This window comes from Maylandia zebra, linkage group LG20 (genome assembly GCF_041146795.1).
Source record: "Maylandia zebra isolate NMK-2024a linkage group LG20, Mzebra_GT3a, whole genome shotgun sequence".
Lineage (NCBI taxonomy): Eukaryota > Metazoa > Chordata > Actinopteri > Cichliformes > Cichlidae > Maylandia > Maylandia zebra.
Window position 1 is genome coordinate 7,464,584 of NC_135186.1, and position 8,753 is coordinate 7,473,336.

The 8,753-nt window shown below is 39.6% G+C and overlaps 4 non-coding genes across 4 annotated transcripts; all 4 read right to left on the bottom strand.

Moving 5' to 3' along the window:
* Window positions 1-1,257: 1,257 nt before the first annotated feature.
* Window positions 1,258-1,372, bottom strand: LOC143414463 (U5 spliceosomal RNA). The gene has a single exon (XR_013095082.1). It is a non-coding gene; the product is annotated as a U5 spliceosomal RNA (small nuclear RNA).
* A 532-nt stretch (window positions 1,373-1,904) lies between these two features.
* LOC111500418 (U5 spliceosomal RNA) lies at window positions 1,905-2,018 on the bottom strand. The gene has a single exon (XR_002721095.3). It is a non-coding gene; the product is annotated as a U5 spliceosomal RNA (small nuclear RNA).
* Window positions 2,019-6,812: 4,794 nt separating this feature from the next.
* On the bottom strand, window positions 6,813-6,926 carry LOC111500419 (U5 spliceosomal RNA). Its single transcript, XR_002721096.2, has one exon. It is a non-coding gene; the product is annotated as a U5 spliceosomal RNA (small nuclear RNA).
* A 530-nt stretch (window positions 6,927-7,456) lies between these two features.
* On the bottom strand, window positions 7,457-7,570 carry LOC111500413 (U5 spliceosomal RNA). The gene has a single exon (XR_002721090.2). It is a non-coding gene; the product is annotated as a U5 spliceosomal RNA (small nuclear RNA).
* Between the last annotated feature and the right edge of the window lie 1,183 nt (window positions 7,571-8,753).

Here is an 8,753-nt window from a genome sequence, read left to right on the forward strand (position 1 = left end):
GGGAACTTGCACAATCGGTGGCTGACTAAATACTTTTTTGCCCCACTGTACATAACTGACTTGTGTGACTCTGAGGTATAGGACTGCTAGCTAAAGACTCGCAACCTCAAAATGGAAATCTCAGTTAGTTTCCTTACCTGGATGATCGAGCATGGATCAACCTTAAAAAGTACAAGAGTTCAGAGTCAGTTTGATATTGATGTCGTGGATTTTTAGACTGATCTGTTTGCACTGGCTTGCTGGCTATTGCTCAAGTTAGAAAATCTTGCACAAAACACTGCTTGTCTTCTTAAAGATGCAGGAAACCTCTCTCTATTTTTAATGATGTCAGTGATACATCTCATCAACACTGAGACATGAATGTGGAATCGCTTCTCAGTAGAATTTGTAACTGCATTTTAAAGCACTGTAAATTCCTAATTTCACTGCTCATACATCGAATAATTCACTGATTTATAGTCATAGTTTAATTTAAGTAACATTAGGTGGAGTCCATTTCTAAACTTTCTGATGTCTCTATCTGAAAAAATGAAATACAAAGTTACGCATAATTTCTCTTCAATCTCTACTGAAACCCAACTGATAATTATAGGGACCACCAACATGGCCTGTCACAAAGTGTCAGTGTGTTGTTAATAGTTAATTATTTTTGTAACAATTAACTGCAAAAATAGAAGGTATAGGTGTTTTGAGCTATACCTTCAACTTCAATTTAATGAAGGAGTGGTTATTGAAAGATGTTTCAGTGATCATTAGGTCACACAAAGAGTGAAAATTGTGACAACCAAGCCCAATCTAGCATACTTCACTGCACTAGATACTGCTGTTTGCTTCAGTGTTATATATCAGAGATTCAAACTCGTTTTAGATTGTGGGCCACATACAGCCCACTTAAGATCAAAAAAGTGCATAAAACGTTTGGGTGACTGATGAATGTCAAAACTTTAACTCAAAACTTTTACATGCTCATTGCACAGATTGTTCTGTAGTTGTAAAATATAATAAGTACTTGCTTAATTTACTTAATATTTGAAAAATATCAACTTTCCTGATTGTTTATCTGCTAATTAATCACTTTGATGTGGTATGAAAGGCAATGAGGTTTGGCAGTCTCAATAAGTCAGAAAAGCTGCTAAATGTATTAAAATGTCATAAGTATATAATGCATGCACCTATTCTCAGAAATCACAACAGTGCACTAGGCAAGAATTCTCTGTCTACGGTGCAATTAATTATTTGTTTTTTAAACAGATCACAAGCCCCACAAACGCAGGGCATCAAAAAAATTGAGTAAAACTCTTGTTGTTCCTCTCCACGGAAAGCTTTAGTAAAAGGCGAAAGATTTATACGATCTGAAGAGAAACAAGAGTGCTGGCGAGTACATGGCTAAGAGAATGACCCCATTTCTCCCACTGGTATGATCACTTACGGTTTACGCAAAAAAAAAAAAGTTGAATTTATCATTGATACGCGAAGATAAACTTTTACTACAAATATCACCAGCACAAGCAGCACATAGGTGTTGTGGAAGACAAGATGCATGTGAACTACTTACACTAACTGCTTTGCGCGCATGGCATTGTGGGAATACGGAGACCCCCGCCTCCTGCGTTTTGTTAGACGCCTCAACGGTGAAAATTTATCTGGGTTTTCCTTTAAAACATGACGTGACTCTTGAATAAAAGAATCAGCAGTCTCTGAATGGTGTAACACGAATTTCCATGTTTATCTTAGTCCATCGTGAAACTGCTGCCGAGTTTCAATAAAGTCCATATTGGAGGATTGGTACATAAATACGGTCGGCATAAAGAGGCACACGATAAAAGGCCTTACTGACAGTTTACATTGGGAGTAATGCAACAAGTTTCAGATATTACATTTACTTCTTTTAACATTGAAAAAGAAGCCCCACAAATATGGGGCATCAAAAAATTGAGTAAAACTCTTGTTGTTCCGCTCCACGGAAATCTTTAGTAAAAGGCGAAAGATTTATACGATCTGAAGAGAAACAAGAGTGCTGGCGAGTGCATGGCTAAGAGAATGACCCCATTTCTCCCACTGGTATGATCACTTATGGTTTACGCAAAAAACAACCCAAAAACCCGACATTTTATTTGATGAAAAAAGGTAAAGTTTTACTACAAACATCACTGACATATGCACCACAAAGCTGTTGTGCCTGACAGATAAATGTGAACTACTTATTCTAAAACTGCTATGTGCGCATGGCATTGTGGGAAACTTGGGAGACTTGTTAACTAGGACAGAGCTGTCTCTCACTGTTGCAAAAATGAATGGAGGTCTGTGGAGCTGTACCCCAGATAAGTAGGCAGCTTTTAAAAAAAAAAAATTAAAACATGACGTGATTCTTGAATAAAAGCGTGAATCAACAGTCTCTGAATAGTGTAAAGTAGATTTCTATATTTATCTGGGTCCCACAAATAACTAATGAGGAATTTAAAAAATATGAGGATTTTTCACTTAAAATTACATATTTATCCAATATTCCAGTCCCTGTTGTATTTATAATTTTCTTATGGATGCAAATGTCTAACACTCACCAAGTAGAGCTGGAGGGAATCAATCCAAATCCTGAGAATTTTAATGCTGGAAATCGGTGTCCGATCAATGCATGCATGCATGAGAGGACAGATGCTTTATGGCCAGCCCACTGAATTGTGTTCAATTTTAATTTTATTGGAAATGAAACTAAATATAGGCTACCTCAGAAATTAAATATGAAAAGTGTCTGGACATAATAACCTTTTTGTGTTGATGGTTGAGTCAATTGTATATATAAACTCTCCAGACCATCACAGACTACAGGACCACCAAACCCTCCCCCGCATCCTCTGATGTCTCCTTCCTCAACGAGCTCAACAACTTTTATGCTCGTTTTGAGCGAGGGAACCCCACAACCACAACCAAAGCAGACATGACGCCAGACCACCAACCTATGACTCTCTCCCCCACCGATGTAGGAGCGGTGCTGAGCAGGATCAATGTCCACAAGGCTGCAGGCCCTGATGGCATCCCCGGGCGTGTTCTCAGAGCGTGTTCTGGGGAGCTTGCAGGAGTGCTCACAGACATATTCAATCTGTCCTTGGCCCACGCTGTGGTACCGGCCTGCTTCAAATCCACCTCCATCGTCCCGATACCCAAAAACTCCAACCCATCTTGCCTCAATGATTACCGCCCAGTAGCACTCACCCCCATCATCACTAAGAGCTTAGAGCACACTTCAAATCCTGTCTCCCCCCCACCCTGGACCCCCACCAATTCGCATACCGCCGGAACAGGAGCATAGAGGATGCAGTCTCCATCGCAATGCACTCTGTCCTCTCACACCTGGACAACAACAACACATACGCCAGAATGCTGTTTATAGACTTCAGTTCAGCATTCAATACAATCCACCCCTCACAACTCATCAGGAAACTGACAGACCTGGGTATCAGTTCCCTCATCTGCAAATGGTTACTGGACTTCCTGACCAACCGCCCCCAACATGTCCGGCTGGATAACCGCTGCTCATCTACCATCACAATGAACACCGGTGTACCACAAGGCTGTGTGATGAGCCCTTTCCTCTACTCCCTCTTCACCCACGACTGCAGACCTGCTGATGGTTCCAACACCATCATTAAGTTTGCAGATGACACCACGGTGATTGGCCTCATCAGTGACAACGATGAGGCCGCCTACAGGGAGGAGGTGGATCGTCTGGCTGAGTGGTGCGACAGAAACAACCTGCTGCTTAACACCGAGAAGACCAAGGAGCTCATCGTGGACTACAGGAGGAATGCTGACCCACATCCACCCATCCACATTAAGGGGACGGCTGTGGAGCGTGTGAGCAGCTTCAAGTTCCTGGGAGTCCACATCTCCGAGGATCTCACCTGGACGACCAACTGCTCCAAGCTGGTCAAGAAGGCTCACCAGCGCCTCTTCTTCTTGAGGACTCTGAGGAAGAACCACCTGTCCTCAGACATCCTGGTGAACTTCTATCGCTGCACCATCGAGAGCATCCTGACCAACTGTATAACAGTCTGGTACGGGAACTGCTCTGCCTCGGACCGGAAGGCGTTGCAGAGGGTCGTGAAAACTGCCCAGCGCATCGCCGGAGCACCACTTCCTGCCATAAAAGACATCTACAGGAAGCGGTGTCTGAAAAGGGCTGGGAAAATCATCAAAGACCCCAGTCACCCATCACATGGACTCTTCACCCTCCTGCCCTCTGGGAGGCGCCACAGGAGCCTCCAGACCACCAGCTTCTTCCCCACAGCTGTCAGACTCCTGAACTCTGCCTCCTGACATCTGACCCACGTTAAACTCGTGGACTGAACATACACACACCCACAATGAGCAACTGTACCCTCAAACACAATAATAACATGGACTGAACCACCACTCACAACCACTAGCACTTTATATAGCCTCTGTAGAAACTATCTACACCCTCACTTATCTTAACTGCACTACTGTATAGCTCTGTGTAAATAATCATTCTGTACATTCGATAATTTTTAATCCTACAACTGTTTACAACTTGCATAGTTCCCATTTCTGTATAGCTGTATATCCCAGATTCTGTAAAGTTATTTATTTCATATTCTGTATAGTTTTTCATATTTATATCCTGTTCATATCCTGTACATAGCTTGTACTCACTACAGCCTGTACATACTTATAGTTATAGAATATTCACAACATACTTCATACCGTGTACATTATAACATACCATAATAGACCCATTTCTGTGATATACTCACATATCTATATTATTGCTAATATATATTGTAATATATCTATATCACTAAAGCACTTCTGGATGGATGCAAACTGCATTTCGTTGCCCTGTACCTGTGCATGTGCAATGACAATAAAGTTGAATTCTAATTCTAATTCTAATTCTAAAATACATTTTGAGGGGCATACTATAACAACACTGTTATAGTATCAGACTAATACTAGCACGATTGGACCGATAGTGTAGACCAGGGTTGGCTGTCACATTGCTTGTTGTTGTGGATTTCACATGTTTGCAGTGGTCAATTTGTGGAAAACAGACAAAACTTTGGAGGAAGGAAGTATTTTGTTATTTTGATGGGTGAAAAAAAAATTTCATGCTGTTTTTCTATCGAAAGACAAGACACAATTTTAGTCCTTTAAAATATAGACACTTATTAAAAAGCTGATATTAATTGCTTTGATATTAATCTACCTCTCACTATCTGGTTAAAGCCATGTGGTAATGTTTAACAAGAGGTCAGTCTGGGATGGTTGTCTTACTAGTTTTTGGATTGGTTGTCACACGTGACTAACAAGCCTCTGAGCATGACAAATGATTTTGCGGGTAGGCATTTAAAAGCAGTGATATTTTTGTTTCTTTGTTCTCTGAATGGTTTGTTTTGAGTCATTCATCAATAGCCAGCTCAAGAAAGTATGGTTTTGTTGTGTTGTCTGCCCAAACTAAGCTCACAAAGCTTGTGTCTGTGAAGGTTCTCAGTCATCCAGGTCATCGTAGTCAAAGGAGCTTGCAAAGAAAAGTGTCTGGACTTCTTTAAGTTACTTATCTCTGTATCTCTGGCATTTCAGGGGCATACATAACTGACTTGTGTGACTCTGAGGTATAGGACTGCTAGCTAAAGACTCGCAACCTCAAAATGGAAATCTCAGTTAGTTTCCTTACCTGGATGATCGAGCATGGATCAACCTTAAAAAGTACAAGAGTTCAGAGTCAGTTTGATATTGATGTCGTGGATTTTTAGACTGATCTGTTTGCACTGGCTTGCTGGCTATTGCTCAAGTTAGAAAATCTTGCACAAAACACTGCTTGTCTTCTTAAAGATGCAGGAAACCTCTCTCTATTTTTAATGATGTCAGTGATACATCTCATCAACACTGAGACATGAATGTGGAATCGCTTCTCAGTAGAATTTGTAACTGCATTTTAAAGCACTGTAAATTCCTAATTTCACTGCTCATACATCGAATAATTCACTGATTTATAGTCATAGTTTAATTTAAGTAACATTAGGTGGAGTCCATTTCTAAACTTTCTGATGTCTCTATCTGAAAAAATGAAATACAAAGTTACGCATAATTTCTCTTCAATCTCTACTGAAACCCAACTGATAATTATAGGGACCACCAACATGGCCTGTCACAAAGTGTCAGTGTGTTGTTAATAGTTAATTATTTTTGTAACAATTAACTGCAAAAATAGAAGGTATAGGTATTTTGAGATATACCTTCAACTTCAATTTAATGAAGGAGTGGTTATTGAAAGATGTTTCAGTGATCATTAGTTCACACAAAGAGTGAAAATTGTGACAACCAAGCCCAATCTAGCATACTTCACTGCACTAGATACTGCTGTTTGCTTCAGTGTTATATATCAGAGATTCAAACTCGTTTTAGATTGTGGGCCACATACAGCCCACTTAAGATCAAAAAAGTGCATAAAACGTTTGGGTGACTGATGAATGTCAAAACTTTAACTCAAAACTTTTACATGCTCATTGCACAGATTGTTCTGTAGTTGTAAAATATAATAAGTACTTGCTTAATTTACTTAATATTTGAAAAATATCAACTTTCCTGATTGTTTATCTGCTAATTAATCACTTTGATGTGGTATGAAAGGCAATGAGGTTTGGCAGTCTCAATAAGTCAGAAAAGCTGCTAAATGTATTAAAATGTCATAAGTATATAATGCATGCACCTATTCTCAGAAATCACAACAGTGCACTAGGCAAGAATTCTCTGTCTACGGTGCAATTAATTATTTGTTTTTTAAACAGATCACAAGCCCCACAAACGCAGGGCATCAAAAAATTGAGTAAAACTCTTGTTGTTCCTCTCCACGGAAATCTTTAGTAAAAGGCGAAAGATTTATACGATCTGAAGAGAAACAAGAGTGCTGGCGAGTGCATGGCTAAGAGAATGACCCCATTTCTCCCACTGGTATGATCACTTACGGTTTACGCAAAAAAAAAAAGTTGAATTTATCATTAATACGCGAAGATAAACTTTTACTACAAATATCACCAGCACAAGCAGCACATAGGTGTTGTGGAAGACAAGATGCATGTGAACTACTTACACTAACTGCTTTGCGCGCATGGCATTGTGGGAATACGGAGACCCCGCCTCCTGCGTTTTGTTAGACGCCTCAACGGTGAAAATTTATCTGGGTTTTCCTTTAAAACATGACGTGACTCTTGAATAAAAGAATCAGCAGTCTCTGAATGGTGTAACACGAATTTCCATGTTTATCTTAGTCCATCGTGAAACTGCTGCCGAGTTTCAATAAAGTCCATATTGGAGGATTGGTACATAAATACGGTCGGCATAAAGAGGCACACGATAAAAGGCCTTACTGACAGTTTACATTGGGAGTAATGCAACAAGCTTCAGATATTACATTTACTTCTTTTAACATTGAAAAAGAAGCCCCACAAATATGGGGCATTAAAAAATTGAGTAAAACTCTTGTTGTTCCGCTCCACGGAAATCTTTAGTAAAAGGCGAAAGATTTATACGATCTGAAGAGAAACAAGAGTGCTGGCGAGTGCATGGCTAAGAGAATGACCCCATTTCTCCCACTGGTATGATCACTTATGGTTTACGCAAAAAAACAACCCAAAAACCCGACATTTTATTTGATGAAAAAAGGTAAAGTTTTACTACAAACATCACTGACATATGCACCACAAAGCTGTTGTGGGTCACAGATAAATGTGAACTACTTATTTTAAAGTAGCTTTGCGCGCATGGCATTGTGGGAAATATGGACAAACATTTTGTTACAGGGCAAGCAATAAGAGCAATCTCTGAATTGTCCACTAGATGGCGGTATGATATCTCATTTTGACGGCATCCACATTTTTAAGACATCTATGTTATCATCTACATGATCCTAACGCTAACCCGAACCTATAACCTATTTATTTATTTGTTTGTTTATCTAAAGTTGACCCTTCCAAGTCTTGGCAATCAGTGCACACAGAAACATCCCTGTAACAGACAGCATCAGAAATGTTTTTTTCCAACATTTTTCCCCAAACCTTTTGCTTGTCTCTAAGGAGCAATGATGACTTCGATCTCACGTGGTCAGTGAGAGAAGGGATCTCTCATAGACATTATAATTAAAACAAAACAGCTACTTTAATCCTCAACACTTCAAAAGTAATACACATACATATTTTCTAGCAGCCATATACTGTATATATTTTTTTAAAAGATAAAAACATAGCCTATGTCACAAACTGTTTTGAAGCCCTGAGTTCAACTCTTTGGCTTCCATCTTGGGTTTTTAAAACTGGACGTGATGATCGACAGAGATATAAAACTGATTGCATGCTCATTTTACATGCACGTGGGACCATCATATGTCAAATCATCCTGCGCTGAACAACACTTGAGAACAGTGACTGTCCCCATGAGCTCTCCGGCAAAGTTTTTATTCTGATCGATCCGAAATCAAATGTGAAATCGGGACATTTTCTCGTCGACTTCAATACAATCAAACTTCTTTTGCAACCAGTGAATTCGCCCCCTGCTGGCCGTTATAAAGAAGGTAGATCAGGGTCATTTTGCATAGTGGGCCACATACAGTTCACTTTGAGCTAAAGTGAGCTAAACTGCATGATCAATGTGTAAAATTACAGTTAGAAAAATTGTTAATTTACTTTAAAGTTTAAAAATAACAGACTATGCTATAATTACGATGATAAATAGCCAAGCAT